The following is a 19,332-nucleotide window of genomic DNA, read 5'->3' as shown; positions in this document are numbered from 1 at the left end:
CTAATTCTTTTGCGCTAGAATTGAATAATCGAGTTGGGACCCATTAACTTTTCCTATTTTGGACATAATCTATGCTTGTGGCAAATTTCATGTTTCTACGACATCGGGAAGTGGTAGAATTAGTGGCGAGTCAGTCAATGAGTGAGTCAGTGAGTCAGTGAGGGCTTTCGTCTATGTGGGTTCCAAAAGGACCAAATAATTCGTTGTGGAACTCAACCTCCAAGGCCCTAAGCTCAACTGTATTTTGGAGACTTTAGTTTTCCAAGCTCACATACTAGATAAATAAGAAAGTAGTCCTAAAATGTAAAGAAAATGTGATATCAATTATCTAATTATTTATATTTTTAGTCTTTAATGGTTTATGTGATGAATCAGAGGAGGGTTTTTTGAATGTTCATTGTTTTTTACATTTTAATAATTTAAATAAACCTTTTTCTTTTCTTTACACTAGGGACTTGAGCATGTGGTTGCCTGATTGTACGTATAAAACGCTGCAATACTTCCATTTTGCGTTGTCAGAAATATGTTCTTACACCCAGCAAGAGGGGGGTGGGGGAGGGTAATGGTTGACCTAGAGAGTGCCCCATTGTCTGTCTGAAGTAAAAAAGGAGGTGGAACAACCCCACAGTGCTGTATTTAGACTAGATATTGTCACGGGAGTCCCAAGCAGAGTCTTAATGAAGACTTATATCCAGAGATTCATGTGGAGGCGCCGCTAGCTAGAGTTGTTCCTGTATATAAATGAGTAAATTAAAAAAACAAAACACAATACTATAAAGCACACATGAGTAAATGTGTATGGAGTGGGAGAAGGAGATAATAGAAAGAGGGAAATAAACTAGAAGAGGTAATGGGGCTAAAAAGAAAAGCAGACAAATACAATCCAAAGAGACATTGAGCCAAGCAATAAAGATTTTCAATCTGTTTAGACACATTTCCACAAGACCCAACCAAGACCTTTTAAATAAACACCTTTCATTCTGCCCCAATGCCAAGTTTAATGAAATTGACTGATTTGTCTTTATTTAAAAAGTCACATTAACTGGGCACTGTGCTCTAACGGAAAACACAGAACCCAATTCCATGTTCTACACCAAAAAGGCAATTTGATTGAAACTATCAGGCTGTGCTGCTGGACTCTGTGTTGTATCTCCTGCATCTCCTCAGTCTTGTCTGCCTTTGTTTGTGGCATGTCAGCTTGCAGCTTGCTGTGTGTGCCATGTCTGGTCAGCTTGATGGGTGTTTTGTTCCCTGTGCTGCCTGATTTTGTGTCTTGCTATAGTAGGCACCACAAGACACGAGGACCCTTGATCGTTGGGCTTGTGGTTTAAGTTCATTAGCCAATGTATGAACTAATCCCTCCTTTTTATTTTCAGCTTGACCATCTGCTTTAGGTGCAAGGTGGAGTGGTAAGTGTGTTTATCATCTGTCAGTTACCTGTTTGTGCATTTGGTGCGTCTGTACTTGTCCTGGTTCCGTGAGCCACCTATTCTGGGAGAGCCAGGACCGAGGTTCAAGCGTTGGGCCGCCTTCATTGAGGCCATCACCCGGCTTGTAAGTAGGGTCTCGCTATCTTCCCTGCACCATAGGGTCAGTTTCCCCTTCCTTGTTTTGTTTGCCAGCTCTGTCATTTTCCCCACAGTTGTCTTAATCCATTTTGTTGGTCGTGTTCATGTGGGCCCAGTGCTTACTTGCCCACAAGAACATAACAGTTTAGCATCTTTTGAGTTCAGGGAAATAAACAAAACATGCAACTTTACCCAAAATCTCAATAAGTCTGAATTTACAGCCATATATTTACTGACCAGTAACTCTAATCATGTAATCACAAATGCTGAGAAAGGAGGATACATTTTGTCATGACAGATCAATCTATACTAGCAAAGCAAGCATATTCTATTTTATACAGACTATTACATTGTACTTTCCTAAGACCTAACTCTGTCTACCCAAAAAATATTTTTTTATTTGATCTGCAGAGCCTATACTAACAATATACTTACCAAATAAGAGAAAGACTGTTATTATGGAAAATCCACATCTGCCTATATTTTATCATCTTCTAAAAATTCATAAAGATTAGAGATGAGCGAGCACCAAAATGCTCGGGTGCTCGTTGCTCGAGTCGAACTTTCCGCGATACTCAAGGGTTCGTTTCGAGTAACGAACCCCATTGAAGTCAATGGGCGACTCGAGCATTTTTGTATATCACCCATGCTCCGCTAAGGTTTTCATTGGTGAAAATTGGTGAAAACCCAAGAAAGTGATGGAAACGACACAGAAACGGATAGGGCAGGTGAGGGGCAACATGCTGGGCTGCATTTCAGGTTCCAAGGTCCCACTATTAACCCACAATAGCGGCAAGAGTGCCCCCCCCCCTAACAATTTTTACTTCGGACAAACCCTCATTAGCAAGGCACACCTTAGATAAGCACCACAGTACCTCCAACTAAGCACAAGCACTGCCTGCGGGACACACCGCTGCCTCTTCTCCTGGGTTACATGCTGCCCAACCCCCACCACCCACCCCGCACGACCCAGCGTCCACAGCACACACCAAAGTGTCCCTGCGCAGCCTTCAGCTGCCCTCATGCCACACGCTGGCCTCATAGCCACACCACCCTCATGTCTATTTATAAGTGTGTCTGCGATCAGGAGGAACCGAAGGCACACACTGCGGAGGGTTGGCAGGGACAGGCAGTGACCCTCTTTAAAATGGGCGGGGCGATAGCCCACAATGCTGTACAGAAGCAATGAGAAATCCAATCCTGTGCCACCTCCATCAGGAGCTGCAAACGTGGGCATAGCAATGGGGAATCCATGTGCCCACACAGTATTCATTCTGTCAAGGTGTCGCAATGCTCAATCGACACCGCAAGGGGAAAGCCATCTGCATTCTGCCCCCTACCCAAGTCAGTCAGTGTCTTTGTGCCAGACAGGTCAAACACCACAATGGGAACTAAGTGGGCACCAACAGCATAGGTGGGTCCTAGGAAACCCAAGACATGAACAAAAAATAGATCTGAGCGGCCAAACATGGCAGACTTGCTCCACGCCCACGACATAGGCCTCGGCCCACAGCTTCAGCAATCCTAGGCAGGAAGCGGACTTTCACTGCACCCAGGAAATAGGCCTCTGCACAAACCCTCAGCAATCGCGGGCCTGCAGCGGACTCCTATGCTAGCGTAGCTGTGCACGTCTCATTAGCGCTGTATTGCTCCTGTAGTTTGTCCTAATGCAGTGCCCCGGATAGTAGAGCTAACGTCAGATGAAATACAGGTGGGCTTCGGCCCACACTGCATGCCCCAGTCAGACTGGGTTTTTTTATAAATAGTCACAGGCAGGTACGACTCCCTAATGTGAAGTCCGTGTGGACCGACAACATGGGTGGGTCCCAGGAAGCCACCGGCGGTACATAAATAAATCCCATTGCATTACCCTGCAAAGCTGAGGTAACGTCAGATAAAAAACAGGTGGGCTTTGGCCCACACTGCATGCCCCAGTCATGCCTGCCGCCTTCATGTTTTTGAAAGCCTCAGTTTCCACAAGCCTGTAGGGGAGCATCTCCAGGCTGATCAATTTGGCTATGTGGACACTTAAAGCTTGAGCGTGCGGGTGCCTGGTGGCGTATTTGCGCTTTCGCTCCAACGATTCTCTTAGCGACAGCTGGATGCTGCTCTGAGAGACATTGCTGGATGGGGCCGAGGAGAGCGGAGGTGAGGGTGTGGGTCCAGGCCAGGAGACGCTTGTGCTTGTGTCGTGAGAGGTGGGTTGGATCTCAGTGGCAGCTTGGGGCCTAGGGGGAGAGGCAGTGGCGCAAGCCAAATGCGGTGAACGGCCTTCGTCCCACCTTGTGGGGTGCTTGGCCATCATATGCCTGCGCATGCTGGTGGTGGTGGCTCCCTGGCTGATCTTGGCGCGACAAAAGTTGCACACCACTGTTCGCCGGTCATCCGCGGTCTCAGTGAAAAACTGCCACACCTTAGAGCACCTTGGCCTCTGCATGGAGGCTTGGCGCGAGGGGGTGCTTTGGGAAACAGCTGGTGGATTATTCGCTCGGGCCCTGCCTCTACCCCTGGCCACCCCACTGCCTCTTCCAACCTGTCCTGCGGCTGTAATTGCCTCCCCCTCTGAAGACCTGTACTCAGTTGGCTTATCATATCAGGTGGGGTCAGTCACCTCATCGTCTAGCGGCTCTTCCTCCAAATCCTCTGTGAGCTCCTCCCTCCGACTTACTGCCCTTACTACTATCTCACTGACAAACAACTGTGTCTCATCGTCCTCCTCACCCACTGAAAGCTCTTGAGACAGTTGCCGGAAGTCCCCAGCCTCATCCCCCAGACCCCGGGAACTTTCCAAAGGTTGGGCATCGGTCACGACAAACTCCTCCGGTGGGAGAGGAACCATTGTTGCCCAATCTGGGCAGGGGCCCAAGAACAGTTCCTGGGAGTCTGCCTGCTCCTCAGAATGTGTCATTTTCATGGAATGAGGAGGCTGGGAGGAAGGAGGAGCAGCAGCGAGAGGATTCAGAGTTGCAGCAGTGGACGGCGTAGAAGACTGGGTGGTCGATAGATTGGTGGATGCACTTTCTGCCATCGACGACAGGACCTGCTCACACTGCTCGGTTTTTAATAAAGGTCTACAACGTGGACCCAAAAATTGTGATATGAAGCTGCGGACCCCAGAAACTTTCCTCTCTCCTACTCCCGCAGCAGCCGGCTGTGATTCGCCTGGACCAGGAACTCGGCATATACCTACACCCTCACTTGGAACTCCGCATCCTCGCCCGCGTCCTCTACCCCTACCCCTACCCTTCAGCATGGTGGATTAAGGATCGAGCAGATACTGAGCGGTGTAAAAATTTTTTTGAATTATTGCCGCGCAGTTGGTGCCTGCGAACGGTTATACAACGCAAAAAGAAGCCTGAGCTAAATTATAAGGAAGGGTGCAAGCAGGACTAGCTGTGCACTATTCAGTTGAGATTCACCTCAAGTCCCATAGGCCACGCAGTAATGTGCACTGGGTTACAAGCAGACGTAAAAAAGGATTCCTTTTTTAAAATTAGTTTTTTTCCAATGCAATGCAGGCAATGGAGCGTGTATTGGACTCTCCCTCTATGGTTGTCCGGCACCGTACACTGCGCCGGCAGCTGACTGGTAACACAGAACGGAGAAAAATGTTAGTGCTTTTTAATAGAGATGAGCGAACGTGTTCTTCCGAGCTTGATATTCGTGCGAATATTAGGGTGTTCGGGATGTTCGTTATTCGTAACGAACACCATGCGGTGTTCTGGTTACTTTCACTTCCTTCCCTGAGACGTTTGCGCGCTTTTCTGGCCAATTGAAAGACAGGGAAGGCATTACAACTTCCCCCTGTGACGTTCAAGCCCTATACCACCCCCCTGCTGTGAGTGGCTGGGAAGATCAGGTGTCACCCGAACATAAAAGTCGGCCCCTCCCGCGGCTCGCCTCAGATGCCTGGTGAGTTAGATGAGGGACAGTGCTGTTTGTACCGGAGCTGCTGTAGGGAAAGAATTGGTAGTTAGTGTAGGCTTCAAGACCCCCCAAAGGTCCTTATTAGGGCCACTGATAGCTGTGTGTTGGCTGCTGTTAGCAGTGCCATTTTTTTTTCTCAAAATCGGCTCTGCAGAGCGTTGCACCTGGCATTAGGGACAGAAGTGCTGCATAGGCAGGGAGAGTGTTAGGAGTGAGTGTAGCCTTCAAGAACCTCAACGGTCCTTTCTAGGGCCATATTTATCCGTGTGCAGTACTGTCCAGGCTGCTGTTAGCTGTGCTGCATTTTTTTTTGGCTTCTCAAAATCGCCTCTGCAGAGCATTCCACCCTCCATTGATACTGCAGGGAAAGAATTGTATAGGCAGGGCCACAACACAGTTATTATTCATTGAATATACGCAGTGCTGCCTTTTGCTTGTAAAACAAGTGAAAATAATTCTATTTGTCCTGCCTCTGTCCGTCCTAACGCCGGTGGACACGTGTCGGCTGCGTCTGCAACCTGTAAAAATCATACGCACCCAGCTACGTTTTACTCCTGGCTTCGCCATTTGCTTTCCTTAATTGGGAAAAAAAATACCTGCTCTGCCACAGTTAATAACTCTGCTACCCTCACGTTCTGTGACACATTAGCAGGAAAACAGCACAGTTATTAAACTTCTCATGTTCATAGAATATACGCAGTGCTGCCTTTTGGTGGAAAAAAACTGAAAACAAATCTATTTGTCCAGCCTCTGTCCGTCCTAAGGGCTGTGGACACGTGTGAGCTGCGTGAACAACATTGCTAAATCAGACGCACCCAGCTACGCTTTACTGCTGGCTTTGCCATTTGCTTTCCTTAATTGGGAAAAAAATACCTGCTCTGCCAGAGTTATAATAACTCTGCTACCCTCACGTTCTGTGACACATAAGCAGGGACACAGCACAGTTATTAAACTTCTCATGTTCATTGAATATACGCAGTGCTGCCTTTTGGTGGAAAAAAACTGAAAACAAATCTATTTGTCCAGCCTCTGTCCGTCCTAAGGGCTGTGGACACGTGTGAGCTGCGTGAACAACATTGCTAAATCAGACGCACCCAGCTACGCTTTACTGCTGGCTTCGCCATTTGCTTTCCTTAATTGGGAAAAAAATACCTGCTCTGCCAGAGTTATAATAACTCTGCTACCCTCACGTTCTGTGACACATAAGCAGGGACACAGCACAGTTATTAAACTTCTCATGTTCATAGAATATACGCAGTGCTGCCTTTTGGTGGAAAAAAACTGAAAACAAATCTATTTGTCCAGCCTCTGTCCGTCCTAAGGGCTGTGGACACGTGTGAGCTGCGTGAACAACATTGCTAAATCAGACGCACCCAGCTACGCTTTACTGCTGGCTTCGCCATTTGCTTTCCTTAATTGGGAAAAAAGTACCTGCTCTGCCAGAGTTATAATAACTCTGCTACCCTCACGTTCTGTGACACATTAGCAGGGACACAGCACAGTTATTAAACTTAGATTATTCATTCACTAGAGGCAGTGGGGCCTTTCGTTTTCCAAAAAGGGCAAAAATTATATTTGGCCTGCAGTCTTGCGCCAATTTATTTCCTGCCTGTGAAATCAAATCACTGGTAATACAGCATGCTGAGGGGTAGGGGTAGGCCTAGAGGACGTGGACGCGGCCGAGGACGCGGAGGGCCAAGTCAGGGTGTGGGCACAGGCCGAGCTCCTGATCCCGGTGTGTCGCAGCCGACTGCTGCGCGATTAGGAGAGAGGCACGTTTCTGGCGTCCCCACATTCATCGCCCAATTAATGGGTCCACGCGGGAGACGGTTATTAGAAAATGAGCAGTGTGAGCAGGTCCTGTCCTGGATGGCAGAAAGTGCTTCGAGCAACCTATCGTCAACACGCAGTTCTGCGCCGTCCACTGCTGCAAATCCGAATCCTCTGTCTGCTGCTCCTCCTTCCTCCCAGCCTCCTCACTCCACTACAATGACACCTGCTCAGGAGCGGGAACACTCCCAGGAACTGTTCTCGGGCCCCTGCTCAGATTGGGCAGCAGCGGTTCCTCTCCCACCAGGGGAGTTTATAGTCACTGATGCCCAACCATTCGAAAGTTCCTGGGGTCCGGGGGATGAGGCTGGGGACTTCCGCCAACTGTCTCAAGAACTTTCTGTGGGTGAGGAGGACGATGACGATCAGACACAGTTGTCTTGCAGTGAGGTAGTAGTAAGGGCAGTAAGTCCGAGGGAGCAGCGCACAGAGGATTCGGAGGAAGAGCAGCAGGACGATGAGGTGACTGACCCCACCTGGTGTGCAACGCTTACTCAGGAGGACAGGTCTTCAGAGGGGGAGTCAAGGGCATCAGCAGGGCAGGTTGCAAGAGGCAGTGCGGTGGCCAGGGCCAGGGGTAGAGGCAGGGCCAGACCGAATAATCCACCAAGTGTTTCCCAAAGCGCCCCCTCGCGCCATGCCACCCTGCAGAGGCCGAGGTGCTCTAAGGTCTGGCAGTTTTTCACAGAGACGCCTGACGACCGACGAACAGTGGTGTGCAACCTTTGTTGCGCAAAGCTCAGCCGGGGAGCCAACACCAACAGCCTCACCACCACCACCATGCGCAGGCATATGATGGCCAAGCACCCCACAAGGTGGGACGAAGGCCGTTCAGCGCCTCCGGTTTGCACCCCTGCCTCTCCCCCTGTGCCCCAACCTGCCACTGAGATGCAACCCCCCTCTCAGGACACAGGCACTACCGCCTCATGGCCTGCACCCACACCCTCATCTCCGCTGTCCTCGGCCCCATCCAGCAGTGTAGTTCAGCGCACCGTCCAGCCGTCGCTTGCGCAAGTGTTCGAGCGCAAGCGCAAGTACGCCACCACGCACCCGCACGCTCAAACGTTAACCGTCCGCATCGCAAAATTCATCAGCCTTGAGATGCTGCCATATAGGGTTGTGGAAACGGAGTCCTTCAAAAGTATCATGGAGGCGGCGGCCCCGCGCTACTCAGTTCCCAGTCGCCACTACTTTTCCCGATGTGCCGTCCCAGCCCTGCACGACCACGTCTCCCGCAACATTGTACGCGCCCTCACCAACGCGGTTACTGCCACGGTCCACTTAACTACGGACACGTGGACAAGCACAGGCGGGCAGGGCCACTACATCTCCCTGACGGCACATTGGGTGAATTTAGTGGAGGCTGGGACAGAGTCAGAGCCTGGGACCGCTCACGTCCTACCCACCCCCAGAATTGCGGGCCCCAGCTCGGTGCTGGTATCTGCGGAGGTGTATGCTTCCTCCACTAAAGCACCCTCCTCCTCCTCCTCCTCCTCTGTCTCGCAATCAAGATGTGTTAGCAGCAGCATGTCGCCAGCAGTCGGTGTCGCGCGGTGTGGCAGCACAGCGGTGGGCAAGCGTCAGCAGGCCGTGCTGAAACTACTCAGCTTAGGCGATAAGAGGCACACGGCCCACGAACTGCTGCAGGGTCTGACAGAGCAGACCGACCGCTGGCTTGCGCCGCTGAGCCTCCAACCGGGCATGGTCGTGTGTGACAACGGCCGTAACCTGGTGGCGGCTCTGCAGCTCGGCAGCCTCACGCACGTGCCATGCCTGGCCCATGTCTTTAATTTGGTGGTTCAGCGCTTTCTGAAAAGCTACCCACGCTTGTCAGACCTGCTCGTAAAGGCGCGCCGGCTCTGCGCACATTTCCGCAAGTCCCACACGGACGCTGCCACCCTGCGCACCCTGCAACATCACTTTAAGCTGCCAGTGCACCGACTGCTGTGCGACGTGCCCACACGGTGGAACTCTACGCTCCACATGTTGGCCAGGCTCTATGAACAACGGAGAGCTATAGTCGAATACCAACTCCAACATGGGCGGCGCAGTGGGAGTCAGCCTCCTCAATTCCTTTCAGAAGAGTGGGCCTGGTTGGCAGACATCTGCCATGTCCTTGGTAATTTTGAGGAGTCTACCCAGGTGGTGAGCGGCGATGCTACCATCATTAGCGTCACCATTCCTCTGCTATGCATCTTGAGAAATTCCCTGCAAACCATAAAGGCAGCTGCTTTGCGCTCGGAAACGGGGGCGGGGGAAGACAGTATGCCGCTGGATAGTCAGGGCACCCTCCTGTCTATTTCTCAGCGCGTACAGGAGGAGGAGGAGGAGCATGAGGAGGATGAGGAGGAGGGGGAAGAGACAGCTTGGGCCGCTGCTGACGGTACACCGGCTGATTGCCTGTCATCCTTTCAGCGTGTATGGCCTGAGGAGGAGGAGGAGGAGGAGGAGGAGGAGGATCCTGAAAGTGATCTTCCTAGTGAGGACAGCCATGTGTTGCGTACTGGTACCCTGGCACACATGGCTGACTTCATGTTAGGATGCCTTTCTCGTGACCCTCGCGTTGCACGCATTCTGGCCACGACGGATTACTGGGTGTACACACTGCTCGACCCACGCTATAAGGAGAACCTGCCCACTCTGATTCCCGAAGAGGAAAGGGGTTCGAGAGTGTTGCTATACCACAGGACCCTTGCGGACAAGCTGATGGTAAAATTCCCAGCCGACAGCGCTAGTGGCAGAAGGCGCAGTACCGAGGGCAAGGTAGGGGATGTGCGTAGATCGAGCAGCATGTACATCCCAGGCAGTGCAACAGTCTTTAAGGGCCTGGCCAGCTTTATGGCTCCCCACCAAGACTGTGTCACCGCTCCCCAGTCACGGCTGAGTCGGCGGGAGCACTGTAAAAGGATGGTGAGGGAGTACGTAGCGGATCGCACGACCATCCTTGGTGACGCCTCTGCCCCCTACAACTACTGGGTGTCGAAGCTGGACACGTGGCCTGAACTAGCGCTGTATGCCCTTGAGGTGCTTGCTTGTCCTGCGGCTAGCGTCTTGTCGGAAAGGGTGTTTATTGCGGCTGGGGGAATCATCACAGATAAGCGTAGCCGCTTGTCAACCGACAGTGCCGACAGGCTAACACTGATCAAGATGAACAAAGGCTGGATTTCCCCAGACTTCTGTTCTCCACCAGCGGACAGCAGCGATACGTAAGCAATACGTAGGCTGCACCCGCGGATGGAAGCTACGTTCTCTCTCACCATCCAAAACGGGGACATTTCTGCTTCATCAATCTGTGTCTAATATTCCTCCTCCTCCTCCTCCTGCTACTCCTCCTGAAACCTCACGTAATCACGCTGAACGGGCAATTTTTCTTAGGGCCACAAGGCTCACTCAAATAATTTTTCTGAACAATTTTTATAAGTTTCAATGCGCTTAAAAGCGTTGGAACTTTAACTTGAACCAATTTTTCGTTACACTGGGCTGCCTCCAGGCCTAGTTACCACTTAAGCCACATTAACCAAAGCGATTCACCTGCCATCTTGGTTGCGCATGGCCAATTTTTACTGAGGTACATTAGTACTGTTGGTACACCAATTTTTTGGGGCCCTCACCTACAGTGTAATCATAGTAATTTCTATGTTCTTCGCCTGCACTCATGGTACAGAAAGGTGTGTGGGGTTGGCCTACACTTTAGCTACATAAATGTAACTTGTGCCTTGGCTATACTAAGGCTACTGAAATGGAACTAAGACTGCGCTCCCACTATACTGCTGCTTCAGAATTGTTACTGGGGCCTGTCTTGAGTGCTACTATTGCTGACATGGAACGAAGACTGCGCTCCCGCTATACTGCTGCTTCAGAATTGTTAATGGGGCCTGTCCTGAGTGCTACTATTGCTTACATGGAACGAAGACTGCGCTCCCGCTATACTGCTGCTTCGGAATTGTTACTGGGGCCTGTCTTGAGTGCTACTATTGCTGACATGGAACGGACACGTGGAGAGGACACGTAGTGCCTCAAAAACATCCCCCTCCTCCTCCAACAGGGAAAACATTGTTGGCAAATGCCTTTGCATTGGTTCGTCTGGTGGCAGTCCAAGAATTTCACCTTTACCGACACAACAAGAGAGCCCCCACACCATCCCCCCGCCACGGCCCACTTAATCCTGGCCACATTCCGAAAACCAACAAAATACAACCGTGCTACTAGGTCCGCAGTCACCACCACATTACCACCAACGCGGTTACTGTTAAGGTGCATATAACCACGGACACGTGGAGAGGACACGTAGTGCCTCAAAAACATCCCCCTCCTCCTCCAACAGGGAAAACATTGTTGGCAAATGCCTTTGCATTGGTTCGTCTGGTGGCAGTCCAAGAATTTCACCTTTACCGACACAACAAGAGAGCCCCCACACCATCCCCCCGCCACGGCCCACTTAATCCTGGCCACATTCCGAAAACCAACAAAATACAACCGTGCTACTAGGTCCGCAGTCACCACCACATTACCACCAACGCGGTTACTGTTAAGGTGCATATTACCAGTCTGACTGGGGCATGCAGACACCTTGACAGAATGAATAGTGTGTGGCACATAGGTTCCCCATTGCTATGCCCACGTGTGCAGCTCCTGATGGCGGTGGCACAGGATTCTATTTCTCATTGGTTCTGTACAGCATTGTGGGCTATCGCCCCGCCCCTATTAAAGAGGGTCGCTGCCTAGCCGTGCCAACCCTCTGCAGTGTGTGCCTGCGGTTCCTCCTCATGGCAGACGCACTTCTAAATAGACATGAGTGTGGCGTGGCATGAGGGCAGCTGAAGGCTGCGCAGGGACACTTTGGTGTGCGCTGTGGGGGGGAGGGGGGGCGGTTGGGCAGCATGTAACCCAGGAGAAGTGGCAGTGGAGTGTCATCCAGGCAGTGATTGTGCTTTGTTGTAGCTAGTGTGGTGCTTAGCAAAGGTATGCCATGCTAATGAGGGCTTTTCAGAAGTAAAAGTTGTTGGGAGGGGGGGGGGCCCACTCTTGCCGGTATTGTGGCTTAATAGTGGGACCTGTGAACTTGAGATGCAGCCCAACATGTAGCCCCTCGCCTGCCCTATCCGTTGCTGTGTCGTTCCCATCACTTTGTTGAATTGCCCAGATTTTCACACATGAAAACCTTAGCGAGCATCGGCGAAATACAAAAATGCTCTGGTCGCCCATTGACTTCAATGGGGTTCGTTGTTCGAAACGAACCCTCGAGCATCGCGGGAAGTTCGTTCCGAATAACGAGCACCCGAACATTTTGGTGTTCGCTCATCTCTACTTTTTAAACGTGCACTTGCAGGCAGAGAGCGCTTACGTTACACTAACTGCCCCCAGCAAAAAATGACACTGAAGGCTGAACTGAGGCCTTGCAGTGCAATGCTGAGGTACTACAACTTACAGCAACCACGGAGTTAAATGCACAGGTAGACAGAATTCCACGCTACCACTGTCCCTGCCTCATCAATACTTCCCCTATACTACTTAGTACAGACTGCAGCCTGAGAACACTATAGCTGTAATGTGGCTGCACGCCAGATATAGCAAAAAAAAAAAAAAAAACGGCTAAACTGCTCCCAGCACCCACAACAGTAGTGCACTAGGTGAGCTGTTCCCTAAGAAGGACCATTGGGGTTCTTGTAGACGCTAACACTCTCCCTAAACCAGCAACAGCAGCAGCAGCCCTCTCCCTAATCTCTGCCAGCGTGTGTCTGAGGCGAGCCGCGGGCGGGACTGATTTAAATACTCAGGGGTCACTTGATCTCGCCAGCCATTCACTGCAGGGGGGTGGGATAGGGCTGGAACGTCACAGGAGGAAGTTGTAATGCCTTCCCTGCGTTTCTATTGGCCAGAAAATGGCGCAAATCTTTCAGGGAAGGAAATGGAATTGAATCGAACACCTCGTGGTGCTCGTCTAGAGTAACGAGCATCTCGAACACCCTAATACTCGAACGAGCATCAAGCTCGGACGAGTGCGCTCGCTCATCTCTAATCACTACATACATTTAACTGATCCATCTTTAGCGAGCACCAAAATGCTCGAGTGCTCGTTGCTCGATTCGAACTTTCCGCGATGCTCGAGAGTTCGTTTCGAGTAACGAACTCCATTGAAGTCAATGGGCGACTTGAGCATTTTTGTATATGACCGTTGCTCCGCTAAGGTTTTCAATTGTGAAAATCTGGAAAACCCAAGAAAGTAATGGAAACGACACAGAAACGGATAGGGCAAGCGAGGGGCAACATGCTGGGCTGCATCTCAGGCTACTAGGCCCCACTGTTAAGCCACAATAGCAGCAAGAGTGAGCCCCTCCCACAAGAATTTTTACTTCGGACAAACCCTCATTAGCAAGGCACACCTTAGCTAAGCACCACACTACCTCCGACCAAACACAAGCACTGCCTGCGGGACACACCGTTGCTTCTTCTCCTGGGTTACATGCTGCCCAACACCCCCCCCCCCCCCGCACGACCCTGCGTCCGCAGCGCACACCAAAGTGTCCCTGCGTAGCCTTCAGCTGCCCTCATGCCACACGCCGGTAGCGACCCTCTTTAAAAGGAGCGGGGCGATAGCCCACAATGCTGTAGAGAATCAATGAGAAATTGACGTTCGATCTTTACTCCAATCCTGTGCCACCTCCGTCAGGAGCTGCAAACGTGGGCATGAGTTACATAGCTATGGGCAATCCATGTGCCCACACAGTATTCATTCTGTCTAGGTGTCAGATAGCTCAATCGACACCGCAAGGGGAAAGCCATCTGCGCTCTGCCCCCTACCCAAGTCAGTCACTGTCTTTGTGCCAGACAGGTCAAACACCGCGATGGGAAATCTGTGTGCACCAACAGCATAGGTGGGTCCAACGCAACCCAAGACATGAACAATAAAGAAATCAGAGTGGCCAAACATGGCAGGCTTACACTGCGCCGACAACATAGGCCTCGGCCAACAGCTTCAGCAATCGTAGGCATGAAACGGACTTCAATGCTAGTACGCCTGTGAAGGTCTCATTAATGCAGTTATGCTCCTCTCCTGTGGCCCAAACGAGTTTCTCAGATAACTGTGGTAACACAAGAGAAAATACATGATGCGCAATGCTGACCCCCTGACCCCAAGCAGGTGGAGGAGGTGGCCTCACAAGGCCAAGAAACCATGACCAGGACCCGCTGTAGCCTGTGCTGAAAGGATGTGAGCGGGCCCTTGGCCAGGCTCGGTCCCAGGAAACACCTTGTGTGGCCCAAGGTGCTGTGAGTGACATAGCAATGGGGAATCTATGTGTCCACACACTACTTATTCTGTTTGGGTGTCGGATACCTCATCGATAACGCAAGGGGTAAACCATCTGCACCCTACCCAAGTCAGTCAGTGACTTTGTGCCGGACTGGTAAATCACAGCTATGGGAAGTCTTTGCGCACCCACAGTGTAGGCGAGCCGAAGGAACCCAAAGACAGTAATAAACATGAAGAAATGATAGTGCCCAAACATGCCAGACTTTCACTGTGCCGAGTACATGGGCTTCTGCACACACCCACAGCAATTGTGGGCATAGAGCAGACTCTGATGCTAGTACAGCTGTGAAGGTCTCATCAATCCAGTAACGCTCCTCTTCTCTTGGGCCAAACCAGTGTCTCAGATAACTGTGGTAACACGGGAGAAAATACATGATGCACAGTGCTGATCCCCTGACCCCAAGCAGGAGGAGGAGGTGGCATTACAAGCCCAAGACACCATGACCAGGACCCGCTATAGTCTGTGTGGGAAGCACGTTAGCGGGCCCAGGGTCAGGCTTGGTTCCAAGCCTCCACCTTTGTGACCCAAGGTGCCCTGAGTTACATAGCAAATCCATGTGTCGCAAGATAGATAGCTCAACACTGGAAGGGGCAGTCTTTGAGTTCCTTGGCCTAGCCTATGCTGTAAGTGCACAAAAGATGGTATTACACAGGAAGAAATCAGAGTGCCCAACCATGGGAGAGTTTCGTCCCGCCAAGCAACTTGGCCTCGGCCAGCAACTCTGGCCTAGTCAGTCACTGTATTGTTTGTGCCACATAGGTAAAACACCACGATAGGAAGACTTAGTGCACCCATAGTATAGACAGACCCCTGTAACATTTTTGTAGCTGCAGTATTGGCAGATCCCAGTACCATTTCTGTAGTAGAAGTATTGGCAGACCCCAGTAACATTTCTCTAGCAGCAGTATACGCAGACCCCAGTAACATTTCTCTAGCAGCAGTATAGGCAGACCCCTGTAACATTTATGTAGCAGAAGCATATGCAGACCCCGGTACCATTTTTGTAGCAGCAGCATACGCTGTGAGGAAGGAGGAGCAGCTGCCAGAGGATTCAGAGTTTCAGCAGTGGCCTGCGTAGAAGACTGGGTGCCCAATACATTGCGGATGCATTTTCTGCCATCCACGACAGGACCTGCTCACACTGCTCTGTTTGCAATAAAGGTCTACCACGTGGACCCATGAATTGTGATATGAAGCTGGGGACCCCAGAAACTTGCCCTAAGAAGGACCCCTAAGCGGAAGCCTTAAAGGGGTTGTCCCACGCCGAAACGGGTTTTGTTTTTTTTCAACCCCCCCCCCCCCCCCCGTTCGGCGCGAGACAACCCCGATGATGCAGGGGTTAAAAAAGAACACCGCACAGCGCTTACCTGAATCCCCACGCTCCGGTGACTTCTTACTTACCTGCTGAAGATGGCTGCCGGGATCTTCTCCCTCGGTGGACCGCAGGGCTTCTGTGCAGTCCATTGCCGATTCCAGCCTCCTGATTGGCTGGAATCGGCACGTGACGGGGCGGAGCTACACAGAGCTACACGGAGCCCCATTGAGAAAAGAAGAAGACCCGGACTGCGCAAGCGCGTCTAATTTGGCGATTAGACGCTGAAAATTAGACGGCTCCATGGAAACGAGGACGCTAGCAACGGAGCAGGTAAGTGAAAAACTTCTGATAACTTCTGTATGGCTCATAATTAATGCACAATGTACATTACAAAGTGCATTAATATGGCCATACAGAAGTGTATAGACCCACTTGCTTTCGCGGGACAACCCCTTTAAGAAAGAGCTTTTTGTTTTTTTTGGTCAAAGAATACATGCTATATAGTGTGTATATCACTTCCCCTCTATCAGTCGATGTGGCCGTACGCTGTGCATCTCTAATTCACTGCAGACACACACCGGTGTAAATAATCTTGGAATTATGTGTGTAGACTTTGTCGCTGAGAGAGTTATAGTAAGGCAAACTCCAGTCAGAAAAAAAATAGTCAGGAAGGCCGCAAACAGGCCTAACTGTGCAATAGTGATGGACTTAAACTCCCACCAGACACCCAGTAAAATTTAAATGGTCAAAGGTAGCCCAACCAAGGAGCTTTTTTTTTTTTTTTTTTTTTTAAAGAATACAGGCTATATAGTGTGTATATCACATTCCCTCTATAAGTGGCTGCGTTGGCCATACGCTGTGCGTCTCTAATTCACTGCAGACACAGGCCGGTGTAAATAACCTTGGAATTATGCACATAGACTTTGTCGCTGAGAGCAGTATAGTAAGGCAAACTCCAGGCAGAACAAAATAGTCAGGAAGCCCGCAAACAGGCCTAAGTGCAATAGTGATGGACTATAACCCCCACCAGACACCCAGTAAAATTTAAACGGTCAGCGGTAGCCCTAAGAAGGAGCTTTTTGTTTTTTTGGGTAAAAGAATACAGGCTATATAGTGTGTATATCATTTCCCCTCTATCAGTCGCAGTGGCCGTACGCTGTGAGTCTCTAATTCTCTATAGACACAGACCGTTGTAAATAATCTTGGAATTATATGCGTAGACTTTGTCGCTGAGAGCAGTATAGTAAGGCAAACCTCAGGCAGAAAAAAATAGGAAGGCCGCAAACAGGCCTAAGTGCAATAGTGATGGACTAAAACTCCCACCAGACAACCAGTAAAAATTTAAACGGTCAAAGGTTGCCCAACTGAGGAGCTTTTTGTATTTTTTGGTCAAAGAATACAGGCTATATAGTGTGTATATCACTTCCCCTCTATCAGTCGCTGTGGCCGTACGCTGTGAGTCCCTAATTCACTGCAGACACAGGCCGGTGTAAATAATCTTGGAATTATGTGCGTAGACTTTGTCGCTGAGAGCAGTATAGTAAGGCAAACTCCAGTCAGAAAAAAATAGTCAGGAAGGCCGCAAACAGGCCTAAGTGCAATAGTGATGGACTAAAACCCCCACCAGACACCCAGTAAAATTTAAACGGTCAGCGGTAGCCCTAAGAAGGAGCTTTTTGTTTTTTTGGGTAAAAGAATACAGGCTATATAGTGTGTATATCATTTCCCCTCTATTAGTCGCAGTGGCCATACGCTGTGCATCTCTAATTCACTATAGACACAGACCGATGTAAATAATCTTGGAATTATATGCGTAGACTTTGTCGCTGAGAACAGTATAGTAAGGCAAACTTCAGGCAGAAAAAAAGTTTGAGTTTTGCACTGCTTCTTTCAGCTGTGTGATATCCATGCCAGTATCAGCTCTACAATATCAAGCCATCGTGTCCTTCGGTGCCGGGTCTTCTTTTGCAGCTGATCTGTCCAAGCATTATAGATTTTTCTAGCGACTCTGCTCGCAATACATGGCCAAAGTACGTGAGTCTAATTTTCTGGTCATTATGCCCTCCAGTGATATGTCAGATCTTATACGATTCAGGACTTTTCTGCTTGTTGCTCTTGCTGTCCAAGGCATACACAGCACCTTTCACCGGCATCGCAGCTAAAATGCATCAATCTTCCTTCTATCAGATGTTTTCACAGTCCAGCTTTCACATCTAAACATGGCTATGGGGAAAACAATGGTTTCCTCTATCCTGCATTCAGTTGCTATGCCGATTTCCTTACTTTTCCCGATTTTGTCAATGTTTAACATCGCATTTTGCCCCAATGCTATCCTATGTTTTATATCTGGCATAGATTCTCCAGCCTGGTCAATTTTTAAACCAAGGAAGATGAAGTCTCACACGCATTCTATGGTCTCATTGTCCATTTTGATTTGAATTTGACCATTTTTTGCAGTTGTCATAATTCTAGACTTCTTTAACCCCTTCACGACCAATGCGTACATTTACGTCATGGAGCCGGGGGTATGTATGAAGAGAGGTTGCATGGCAACCTCTCTTCATACAGTGCGGGCGTCAGCTGTTTATAACAGCTGACAGCCGCGGGCAATAGCCACGATTGGCCGATCGCGGCTATTAACCATTTAAATGCCGCTGTCAGTTCTGACAGCGGCGTTTAAATCCCCCGAACAATGTTCGGGGGTCCTGCATGGCCCCCCCGCGGTGAGATTGCGGGAGCCGTGCAGGTGTCATGGCAGCCGGGGGCCTAATAAAAGGCCGCAGGGCTGCCTTAACAGACTGCCTATGAAGCCATCCCCGTGGGGTGGCTTGATAGACTGCCTGTCAAAAAGCAGTATGACGTAATGCTATAGCATTATGTCATACTGCAGGAGCGATCAAAGTATCGCATCTTAAAGTCCCCCAGGGGGGCTTCAAAGTAATGTAAAAAAAAATCAATAAAGTTTTTTTTTAATTGAAAAAAAAAAAGTTGTAAACGTTTAAATCACCCCCCTTTGCCATATCTATTATTAAAAAATCTAAATAATAAATTAAAAATATGTATTTGGTCTCACCGCGTCCGTAAAAGTCTGAGCTATCAAAGTAATGCATTATTTTTCCCGCACGGTGAACGTCGTCCGAAAAAAAAAATAAAGAACACCAGAAATGCATTTTTTTAGTTAACCCTTCTCCCAGAAAAAATGCAGTAAAAAGCGATCAAAAAGTCGTATGCATTCCAAATTGTTAGTATAAGAGACTACAGGACATTATGCAAAAAATGAGACCTTGCTCAACTACGTTGACGGAAAAATAAAAAAGTTATCGAGCGCACAAAATGACGGCAGAAAATAATTGAAAATAATTAAATGTCTTTGAAAAAA

The 19,332-nt window shown here is 49.7% G+C and overlaps 1 pseudogene; it reads right to left on the bottom strand.

Annotated features, from left to right (window-relative positions):
- Positions 1 to 233: 233 nt before the first annotated feature.
- The window catches only part of LOC136621058 (myosin-9-like), a 52,044-nt pseudogene continuing 32,945 nt past the window's right edge, over positions 234 to 19,332 (bottom strand).

This window comes from Eleutherodactylus coqui, chromosome 1 (genome assembly GCF_035609145.1).
Source record: "Eleutherodactylus coqui strain aEleCoq1 chromosome 1, aEleCoq1.hap1, whole genome shotgun sequence".
In the NCBI taxonomy this organism is placed as follows: domain Eukaryota; kingdom Metazoa; phylum Chordata; class Amphibia; order Anura; family Eleutherodactylidae; genus Eleutherodactylus; species Eleutherodactylus coqui.
The sequence above is the reverse complement of the archived record's forward strand: the minus strand, read 5'-3'. Positions and strand labels throughout refer to the sequence as shown.